This window comes from Zea mays, chromosome 3 (assembly GCF_902167145.1).
Source record: "Zea mays cultivar B73 chromosome 3, Zm-B73-REFERENCE-NAM-5.0, whole genome shotgun sequence".
Classification (NCBI taxonomy): Eukaryota; Viridiplantae; Streptophyta; class Magnoliopsida; order Poales; family Poaceae; genus Zea; species Zea mays.
The window spans coordinates 146,189,028-146,201,198 of NC_050098.1; positions in this window are offsets into that span (position 1 = coordinate 146,189,028).

Genomic DNA, 12,171 nt, shown 5'->3' on the forward strand with positions numbered 1-12,171 from the left:
CAACTGGTTGAAAAGTTGTGATGGAGTGATACGGTGTGCCAATGGAACAATTATGTTGACAAGTCCTCAAGGTGAAAGAATCCAAGTTAACATAGATAAGTCAACAGATGAAAAAGGGAAGACAGTGATCAATCACTTGGAAGAAAAGCCCTTGGAAAATATCAAAGTAGTGTGCGAATACCCAGACGTATTTCCGGAGGAATTACCAGGTATGCCACCTGACCGTGATATAGAGTTTTCTATTGAATTAGTACCCGGAACCGCACCTATCTCGAAAAGACCTTATAGAATGGATGGCAAAGATTTAGTAGAACTGAAGAAACAAATAGAAGAATTACTAGAAAAAGGTTTCATTCGCCCAAGTTCATCCCCTTGGGGAGCCCCAGTGCTATTTGTGAACAAGAAAGATGGTTCGAGGAGAATGTGTGTTGATTATAGAAGTTTGAATGAAGTAACCATCAAGAATAAATACCCGCTGCCTCGGATTGAAGATTTATTCGATCAAATGAAGGGAGCTAAGATATTCTCGAAGATAGATCTGAGATCGGGATATCATCAGTTAAAGATTCGAGCAGAAGATGTACCGAAGACAGCCTTCACGACGAGATATGGATTATATGAGTTTTTGGTCATGTCGTTTGGACTGACTAATGCACCAGCATACTTTATGAACTTGATGAATAAAGTATTCATGGAATATCTGGATCAGTTTGTGGTCGTATTCATTGACGACATACTGATATATTCTCCGAATGAAGAAACACACGAAGATCACCTAAGGCTAGTCCTACAAAAGCTTCGTGACAACCAACTGTACGCAAAATTCTCGAAGTGTGATTTTTGGTTGAAAGAAGTTGCTTTCTTAGGGCATATTGTTACCGATGGTGGAATTAAAGTGGACCCAGGAAAGATAAGTGAGATATTGGATTGGAAGCAACCAAAGGATGCGTCCAAGATCAGAAGTTTTCTTGGATTGGCAGGATACTATAGAAGATTTATTGAAGGTTTTTCCAAATTAGTGAAGCCACTTACCTCTCTACTGGAGAAAGGTAAAGAGTTCAAATGGGATGAAGCTTGTCAGAATTGTTTTGAGGAACTCAAAAAGAGGTTAACCACTGCACCAATACTGGTAATGCCAGACATCCACAAGGGATTTGATGTGTATTGCGATGCATCACACCTTGGACTTGGATGTGTGCTAATGCAAGAAGGAAAGGTGATTGCTTATGCTTCAAGACAGTTAAGGAAACATGAGAAGAATTATCCTACGCATGATTTGGAACTAGCTACCGTAGTGCATGCTTTGAAGATTTGGAGGCACTATATGATTGGAAACAAGTGCAAAATCTTCACGGATCATAAAAGCTTGAAATATATATTCACTCAGAAAGAACTCAACCTCAGACAAAGAAGATGGCTTGAGTTGATTAAAGACTATGATTTGGAGATACAATATCACCCCGGAAAAGCAAATGTAGTAGCTGATGCTTTGAGCCGTAAGGGTCAAGTGAACAACGTTACTACTCATTTGATGTCACAAGAATTGTGCTGGGAAATGGAACGACTTAACCTTGGATTTCTCCATAATGTAGAAGCAACGGTAATGGAAGTCGAATCTACTTTGGAAGAAGAGATTCGTAAAGGACAAGAGTCTGATGAGAAAATTAAGGAAATTAAAGCTTTGATTAGTTTGGGTAAAGCCCCAGATTTCACGGAAGATGAACAAGGCACAGTATGGTTTAAAAAGAGAATCTGTGTACCAGAAATCGAGCACTTGCGCCAACTTATTTTGAGAGAAGCTCATGATTCAGCTTACTCTATTCACCCTAGAAGTACCAAGATGTACCAGGACCTTAAGGAAAAGTATTGGTGGTACGGTTTGAAAAGAGATGTTGCTACTCATGTTGCATTATGTGACGTGTGTCAGCGAGTTAAAGCTGAACACCAAAGACCAGCAGGATTGCTACAACCTCTCAAGGTACCGGAATGGAAATGGGAAGAAATCAGTATGGATTTCATAGTTGGACTACCCCGTACTCGAGATGGCTATGATTCAATATGGGTCATAGTAGACAGGTTAACTAAAGTAGCGCACTTTATACCTGTGAAGACAACTTACTCGGGAGCCCAGTTAGCAGAGTTGTACATGTCAAGGATTGTTTGTCTGCATGGAGTACCGAAGAAGATCGTATCAGATCGAGGAACCCAGTTTACCTCGCGCTTTTGGAAAAGACTACATGAGTCCATGGATACCAAGCTAAACTTTAGTTCAGCTTATCATCCTCAAACGGATGGGCAAACGGAAAGAACAAACCAAGTGTTGGAAGATATGCTAAGAGCTTGCGCTCTAAAGCATGGTAGAAGCTGGGATAAAAGTTTGCCTTATGCAGAATTTTCGTATAACAATAGTTATCAGGCAAGTCTCAAAATGGCACCGTTTGAAGCACTATATGGACGAAAGTGTAGAACACCGCTTTATTGGAATCAGACTGGAGAAAGTCAAGTATTTGGACCAGAAATACTCCAAGAGGCCGAGAAGCAAGTGCAGATTATCAGAGAAAATTTGAAGACAGCACAGTCAAGACAGAAAAGCTATGCTGATAATAGAAGAAGAGAGTTGATGTTTGAAGTAGGAGACTTTGTCTACCTTAAAGTTTCACCGATGAGAGGAATGAAAAGGTTTAAGGTTAAAGGAAAATTATCACCTCGCTATATTGGCCCATTCAAGATTTTGGAAAGAAAAGGCGAGGTAGCCTACCAGTTAGAGCTACCTGATAGATTATCGGATGTGCATGACGTATTTCACGTGTCGCAACTCAAGAAGTGCTTAAGAGTACCAGAAGAACAGTTACCCATGGAAGAACTGAATGTTAATGAGGATTTGACTTATTCGGAGTACCCGGTCAGAATTCTGGAAACATCTCGCAGAATTACACGGAGTAAAGTCATTAACATGTGCAAAGTTCAGTGGAGTCATCATTCGGAAGATGAGGCCACTTGGGAAAGAGAAGATGAACTCAGAGCAGAATTCCCTCAGCTATTCTCAGAAGTTTCTTAATCTCGAGGACGAGATTCTTTTTAAGAGGGGTAGGTTTGTAACACCACAAAAGCCATCAAATAAAAATAATAAATTTAGTTATTATATTAATTAGGGTAATAATTTTTTTAAGTGTTTAATTATTTATTTGCATCGTTTTTCTTTGCATGCGTTTGATTTCTTATCGGATGTTTAAATATCAACCCATTTTAAAAAGAAGTACTAGTAATTAAATAATAATTAAGTATTATAGTAATTATTAGTCTAAAAATAAGTACTTCATTTATAAATATTTTTGGTAATTTTTTTTATGATTTTTAGAGTTCTTTAAAAATGAATTTCGGAATTAAAAAAAGAAAAAGAAAAAAAAACCTAAAACTACTCCAAACCGGCCGGCCCACTAGGGCCCATGATCTAACCCTAACGCTCGCGCGCGACCTGGGAAGAATTCCCAGCCGCCGCCTCCCAGCTCTCCCTCTCTCTATTCTCTCTCTCCCTCCTCTCTCCCTCTATTCTCTCTGCTCCCTCACGTCCTCTACTCCACGCGCGCCCAGGCACCAGGAGCCTGCACGCTCGACCGGCCGCGCCGCGAGCGAGCAGCCGCGGCACCGCGCGACGCCCGGCCTCCCCGAGCCGAAGCCGACTGCGCAACGGTCGCGACCGCACCAAGCACCAGCGCACCGAGCGATCCCAACCGCGACGACCCGAGCCCCGCGCCATGAATGTCCCGCGCCGTTTCTTCTCCCTCTCCCATTTGCTCTCCATTGACGCCACGGAGAAGAAACCGACGCCATTAATTCGCATTATGGAGTTAAACGTCGACCGTTCCTTCTACCTCTGCTCTCTCTCTCTCTTTTCCTATAAATCGCAGGCCGCGTCTCCCTGAGGCTCACAGTCCCGAGCTCCTTTCTCCCTGCACGCGAGTAGCCACGCCGAGCGCCGCATTTCACCGTCGCCAGAGCCTCTGCGCCATCCTGTCCGCCGAGATTCTTTTTAAGAGGGGTAGGTTTGTAACACCACAAAAGCCATCAAATAAAAATAATAAATTTAGTTATTATATTAATTAGGGTAATAATTTTTTTAAGTGTTTAATTATTTATTTGCATCGTTTTTCTTTGCATGCGTTTGATTTCTTATCGGATGTTTAAATATCAACCCATTTTAAAAAGAAGTACTAGTAATTAAATAATAATTAAGTATTATAGTAATTATTAGTCTAAAAATAAGTACTTCATTTATAAATATTTTTGGTAATTTTTTTTATGATTTTTAGAGTTCTTTAAAAATGAATTTCGGAATTAAAAAAAGAAAAAGAAAAAAAAAACCTAAAACTACTCCAAACCGGCCGGCCCACTAGGGCCCATGATCTAACCCTAACGCTCGCGCGCGACCTGGGAAGAATTCCCAGCCGCCGCCTCCCAGCTCTCCCTCTCTCTATTCTCTCTCTCCCTCCTCTCTCCCTCTATTCTCTCTGCTCCCTCACGTCCTCTACTCCACGCGCGCCCAGGCACCAGGAGCCTGCACGCTCGACCGGCCGCGCCGCGAGCGAGCAGCCGCGGCACCGCGCGACGCCCGGCCTCCCCGAGCCGAAGCCGACTGCGCAACGGTCGCGACCGCACCAAGCACCAGCGCACCGAGCGATCCCAACCGCGACGACCCGAGCCCCGCGCCATGAATGTCCCGCGCCGTTTCTTCTCCCTCTCCCATTTGCTCTCCATTGACGCCACGGAGAAGAAACCGACGCCATTAATTCGCATTATGGAGTTAAACGTCGACCGTTCCTTCTACCTCTGCTCTCTCTCTCTCTCTCTTTTCCTATAAATCGCGGGCCGCGTCTCCCTGAGGCTCACAGTCCCGAGCTCCTTTCTCCCTGCACGCGAGTAGCCACGCCGAGCGCCGCATTTCACCGTCGCCAGAGCCTCTGCGCCATCCTGTCCGCCGTCTGCGCCAGTGTCCGCCGCTGTTCATCGACGCCAAGACGCTCCTGCCATTCCTCGCCGTTGGAGCCGTTCACCGTCGACCGGAACTCCAAAGCCGACACCTTGTTCCGGCCGAATCCCCCTGTCGCTAAGCCCCTGCTCGCCGATCTTCCTCTCTCTGTACGCAAAGACCCAAGGTAGAAGAAGAATGCTTTGCTGTCTAATCCTTACAGATAGATTATTTTGCGTGAGATTATTTCTCAAGAGTTAGTTAATCGCGATCTAACTTCTGTGGCGAATGATAATTTTAGTTGTATATTTTCTTTTAGTGTGAAAATCGGGTGTATACCGAACGATTAATTTCATATGTATGTGATGATCTATTTTAATTAGAGTATGCTGTCTTTCGCCTTCGTGTACTTAAATTTGATTATGATTGTTGACATTAATTTAAACATAGTTGGTTAGAGTAAAAGATTAAGAGGATAAGTAAACCGTATATTGGTAGCAATGATATTAGATGAATAACTCTACGGTTGTCTTTGCTTAGAATGAATTATAGTTTTTTTAGTTACATCGTATGTATTCGTATGTGCGATTATACACAAATTTCTAGTCATGCTAGAGTCTCGATTAATAAAATAATATAGCGACTATGTCCACTATAAACTAATAGTAGGATTAAATTGGTAGGTTAATTTGGTTCTTTTAATTATCAAGGTTATGAGACTTTTTAAATAAGGTCGTAACGTCTACTATAATTTTCTTTTGAAAAAAAGAAATAATAAAATATTACCCACACCCTTCTCGGTAGAAATACAATAATTAATTGGTTAATTTTCTAGATTCTATAAAGTTTGAATTAGCGCCATATTTACGTATTTTTTTAAATGAATCCATATAGTATATACTTCCATAGTCAATTTGCCATATAGTTTTCACTAGTGAATTCTTGAAACAAAAATTAGTATTTCATGTCATAGCCAATGAGATGGTCGTTGATGTGTTTTATTTTATTATAGTTACAAATTAAGTTTTCTTTTTGGAATGCTTTTCTTTTATAAGTATGATTTGTAAAGTGTATGTTTCATTGTTTGTTGAATGGTGTATGGTTATTTATTGGTGTATGTTTTCTTTTATTATGTGTGATGCGTGACTCTATTAGAAGCCGACTGTGCGGTAGGCGAACCAATCTCGTTCGAAGACGATCCGCAGGACCCGCTTGAGCAAGGCAAGTGGATTCTCCCTCTGCATATTCTGTTTGTACCTATTCACTGCATATAATAATGTTTACCTTTTTGATATATTGCATAATTTGATGGGATGTACCTAATTAAGGATTTCCTAGATTTACTACCTGTATTCCTTGTTTAACCTGGGAAAATAATTAAGCTGTGCAAGATTCATGCTACCGCTCAACTTAATGATTCTTAATGTCACTCTTTAATTGGTTTTAATGTTCCAAAAATGTTAATTGGCAATTATGACATTAACCCGATGGTTAAGATAATTTTATTACAAATTTAATTGGAACATGGAGTGACCACCCAGGATAACAGTGCAACCACGAGTGCTATCATGGCTCTGGCTTTGGTAAATAGCTCTATATGCTTAGTGCCTAGCAACCTTACCTGAAAGATGGGCAAGAGGGGGAGCGGTAGGTGCTGGCAGCCCATGTTAACATGGGTTCGTATTCTTGGCTAAGGTACTTCACCCAGGGGGCCACCACCATCGTCTTAGAAACCTTAGCGGGTTGCTTCGTATTAAGTGTATTTTGTGAAAACCTCATAATGGATCCCTAGCCATTCACCTCGGCAGTGTCTAAGGGTCCGATCAACCCGGGCTAGATGGGATACATGGCTTGTGGGTAAAGTTGTACCACCTCTGCAGAGTGTAAAACTGATATATCAGCCGTGCTCCCGGTTATGAGCGACCTGGACTCCTCACATGATAATTGAACTTGAAGATGGAATTAAATTGAGATCCGATGATCTGCCAATAATTTGCTTAAGTGGTTTCACTTAAGTGTTTTTGCTATATTCATATTCCTTTGTTTAAATGGGATATTTTGGGACTCACACTTATTAGTAAGACAGGTGTTGTTAATAAAATGTTGACCAACTAAAATGCTTACTGCTCAAACTTAGCCTCACCTTGTTATACCTGCATTAGTTTTTCCCCCACTTGCTGAGCCCCGACCATAAGTGAGCTCACCCTTGCTTAATTTTGATCAGAGGGTGATGCTGGAGACTTTGATGGAGATTTTATCGACGACGATGATTTCTAAGTCTAACGATGCGCCTGTCATCTTCCTGTGGGAGATTGCCCAGTTGTTTATTTCCGCTTACTTTGATGTGATACTTGTTAAAGATACAATGTTTCAGATGATGTAATAAAGTTTTATACTCTCTTTACGCCTTTATTGCATTGTCTTTTGATATATTACACTTGTGACGTCAACATATGTGTGGAAATGGATCCTGGCACACATATGGTATGCGCTCGGTTCTACCCCCTGGAACTGGGTGTGACAAGTGCCAAGGAAAATTTGGGATGTCCTAAAGACCGCACACGAAGGGGATGAGGTGACCAAGATCACCAAGCGGGAGACGATTGAGGGGGAGCTCGGTCGATTCGTCCTTCACCAAGGAGAGGAGCCACAAGCAATGTACAACCGGCTCAAGACCTTGGTCAATCAAGTGCGCAACCTCGGGAGCACAAAATTGGATGACCATGAGATGGTCAAGGTTATTCATAGATCCCTTGTTTTTCGCAATCCTACTCAAGTACAATTAATTCATGGGGATCCTAGATACAAATTAATGTCTCTCGAGGAAGTGATAGGAAAGTTTGTGAGCTTTAAACTAATGATCAAAGGCTCCAAACACATCGTCGACTTGGAGCAAGGCGGCACCTCCACACCCGAGTTGCAACCCATCGCATTCAAAGCGACGGAAGAGAAGAAAGAAGAGTCTACATCAAGTAGGCTCCCCATCGATGCCTCTAAGCTCGACAAACGAGGAGATGGCACTCATCATCAAGAGCTTCTATCAAATCCTCAAGCAAAGGAGGGGGAAGGACTACAAACCCCGCTCCAAAAGGGTGTGTTACAAATGTTGTAAGTCCAGTCATTTTATTCCAAAATGTCCAATGTCTAGTGATAGTGACAGGGGCAACGGCAAGAGGGGGAAGAAGAAGGAGAAAAAGAGATACTACAAGAAGAAGGGCGGCGATGCCCACGTGTGTCGGGAATGGGACTCCGACGAGAGCTCCACCGAATCCTCCTCCGACGAGGATACCGCCAACATCGCCGTCAACTAGGGACTTCTCTTCCCCAACGTCGGCCACAAGTGCTTCATGGCAAAGGACGACAAAAAGAAGAAGGTACAATCTAGAACCACCCCAAGTATACTACATCTAGTGGTGAAGGTAGTTCTAGTGAAGATGAATACGATCTGCTTACCCTTTTTGCCAACCATAACATGCAACAAAAATAAAAAATTAAATGAATTGATAGGTGCCATTCATGAGAATGATGAACTCTTGGACAGCCAAGAAGAATTCCTTATTAAAGAAAACAAAATGCATGTTAAAGTAAAAAATGCTTATGCTTAGGAAGTAGAAAAATGTGAAAACTTGACTAAGGAGCTTAGCATTTGCCATGATTCAATTACCAATCTTAGAAATGAGAATGCTAGTTTAAATGCTAAGATTGATAAATTGAATGAATCAATTTCTAGCCTTAGGACCGAAAATGATAGTTTAGTTTCCAAGGCTAAAGAATTAAATGTTTGCAATGATTCTATTTCCTGTCTTAGAAATGAGAATGCTATATTACATGCTAATATAGATGAATTAAATGTTTGCAAACCCTCTACATCTACTGCTGATCATGTTACTATTTGTACTAGATAATGAGATATTAATGTTGATGCTATAAATGATCACCTTGCTTTAATTAAACAACAAAATGATCATATAGCTCAATTAACTACCAAAATCAATGAGCATGAAATTGAAATGAAAATTTTAAATTGGCTAGACGCATGCTCTATAGTGGGAGACGCCCTGGCATTAAGGATGACATTGGTTTCCAACAGGGAAGCAATGTCAAGCTTAATACCCCTAAGAAATTATCTAACTTTGTTAAGGGCAAAGCTCACATGGTTCAGGTTAATGAGGGCTATATTTTATATCCTGCTAATTATCATGAGCACAAAATTAGGAGAATTCATGCTAAGAAATCTCATTCTGTTTCTCACCATGCTTTTATGTATAAGAATGAGGCATCTAGCTCTAAGCATTCTACACATGTTAAAATGACTAAAAAGAAAACTCCTACTGCATCAAATGAGCCTAACATTTTATTTAAGACTTTTGATGCATCTTATGTTTTAACTAACAAAACAGGAAAAATAGTTGCCAAATATGTTGGGGCAAACACAAGGGCTCCAAGACTTGTGTTTGGGTACCCAAGGTGCTTGTTTCTAATGTGAAAGGACCCAAGACCATTTGGGTACCTAAGAACAAGGCCTAAATTGTTTTGCAGGTTTATGCATCCGGGGGCTTGTAATATCTAATTTTTAAGAGATAATCTTAGAGGAGTGAAAAATTATGTGTCCTTTATTTATATGTGTGTTGCATCTATTTACCACCACTTGTGAACACTATAGTTGAAAAAAACAATAAATAATAAAAGATATTTCACTAAATTGTGCATCATGCTGGACTTTATTTTATGTGCATTGTGTGGCAATACAAAAAGAAAATATAAATAAAATAAAGAGAAATATTAGTACCTAAATGGGAATTTAAGATTTAAAAGGGAATTCTAGAAATGTAGGGAAAAGAAAAGGACAAAGGAGATGAATAAGTAAATAATATATATAAATAAATATCTCCAGAGTTAATACCCCAATTTCACAAATCTAATTTGTAAGGAAGAGCCACAAAAAGTTTGAATTAAATCTGAATTCAAATTGAATTTGAAAAGGAAGAAAAGAAGGTGGAAAATAAAAAGAAAAAGGTTAAAATCGCTGTTTGGGCCGGCTCCAATCCATTTCGGCCCACTTCCTCCCTTAACCAACCGCGCGACCCAGTTGGCTCCCACGCGCGTGGCGCCCTGACGTGCGGGCCCTCCTATCATCGCGGGATCGTCCTTCTGTGTGCTCGGGACCACCTGGCTGCGACACTCTCTCGCGCTTCCTCTGATCCGGGGACCCTTGTGGTCAGAACCGTCCTCAACGGATTCCGCGCATGGCAGAACGCGCGCAAGGTGGGCGGTGTTGGCGTGAGTCTAGCGCTCGCGTGAACCGATTGACCATGTCTGACAATAAAGCTTTTGTCGCCCTTACCTCCTCCTGTACCACAGTTCCACGAAGTCCGTAGCTAACCTAAAATCCTAGAGCCACCATAGCCATCTACCGCCGCTGCCGTCGAGCACGTGAACCGTGGACACTGGGAAATCCGGAGAGTACTCTGGTGCTGCGCCGTGACCCTAGAAGCTTCGGTTGCCGTCAATTTCCTCGCCGGTGTCGCTGTGCAAGCTCAATTGCTCGTCGGGCGGGACATCTCGCCGTCACGTCGCGCGACATCGGGGACCGGCCACATCACTGCAAATTACGGGTATGTGTTGGGTCCTCTGAGTTCGCTTTAGTCTCCATTAGGGCTAGGTTCGTTTGATTTGAATTTGTGGTCGCGGACCTCGTCGGCCGTATGCTCGCGGCCATGGGCATCCCCTGCCGGGGTGCTCGGCTCACCGGGTGAACGAAAGAAAGGAGAAAGCACCCGTGCCATTGATCTCAGGATGAACAGCCTGGGGTCAGAAAGGGTTAGGACCGTGGGATGGTTGTTGTGCGACTCAGATCAAACGGTAGTTTACCCCTTCGTGCATTAGATCATGACCGTCGATTTCGTGACCAATGATCCTCAACGTGTACCGGTTCATTAAAGACTAGATTCAATCCAGGCCAGTGAATCCCGATCGTGCGACCCACAATGCATGATACCCCTTCAGCCGGCCCATTTTGCTAAAGAATCCTAGACAAAAGTGGAATCCAACCCGTAGTCCTGCGCTGGTTCATTCTGAGTCTACGAAATAATTGTAGACCAGCCCCTGTGTTTTGGTTTAATTGTAGCTCGATCTAGAGAACATATAAAATAGGTAAATAAATACAAAAATTGATTTTCAATGTATAAATAAGTGCTAAAACTTGTAAAATTCATAGAAATTCCATTTTTAGTCCGAATTAATCCATTTCAGTTTCTAAAATTTTGTAATATTATTCTCTATCACTTAGAGTCTCTGTTTTGACATGAAAACAGTAAGAAAAATAATTTCTCACTTAATCCTAATTTAAGCACATAAAACCTTTGGAAATTCATATCTTAAAATCTATAACTCCAAAAATTATGATTTCTGTTCCTAGGATTTTTATTTTGAATGTGTAGATTATTATTATGTATTTGGTTTTTATGTTTGGTGTTATGTTAATTTTCTCTATATAGTGTGCTTGTTTATATCGTGGCGAGTAGAAGAACCTGTGACCGGGGATCCTGGTGACCAGCAGATAGAAGTAACTGAGCAAGAGCTCATTGAAGGCAAGTTGTGCCCTTGACCACTTTTATACCCAATAATGTTCTTTAATGTCACTATTCATGCATATGTTTAATTTTGATGGGACCCAATAGGTCACCCTAGTTTGTTTATCCATATTACCTTGTTATCCCTGAATCACTTGGGTAGTTTTGCTATTGCTTTACATGGTTTTGGGATAATATTTCATTATATCCTTGTTCCAATTAATTTGTTATTTTATTGATGTTCATGTAAAGATCATTAATGTTAATTGGAACATGGAGCTTAACTCGAGAAACACGTGCCACCATAAGGGTTTAATGGGACGCCCTTGGCTGACTAATTAGGAAAGCTAGTGGAAGACTACCTTACCCAAAAGGGGCAAGGGCAGTAGGGGAGTTGCATGCAAGGAGGTTCTCAGGTTGATTTTGCTGTGATGGCAGTCAGACGGGGGATTCTTGCAAGTGCTCTTCCCATAAACTGTAGCGGGTTTTCGGAAGCTAGTGGAACTTTGTAAAGGCCTCGTAGTGTTGCCCTGCCTACTTCCTTGGTAGAGGTGTATGGGAGTCGTGATCCCTTGGCAGATGGGTAACAAGACTTGTGGGTATAGGGTACAACCTCTGCAGAGTGTAAAACTG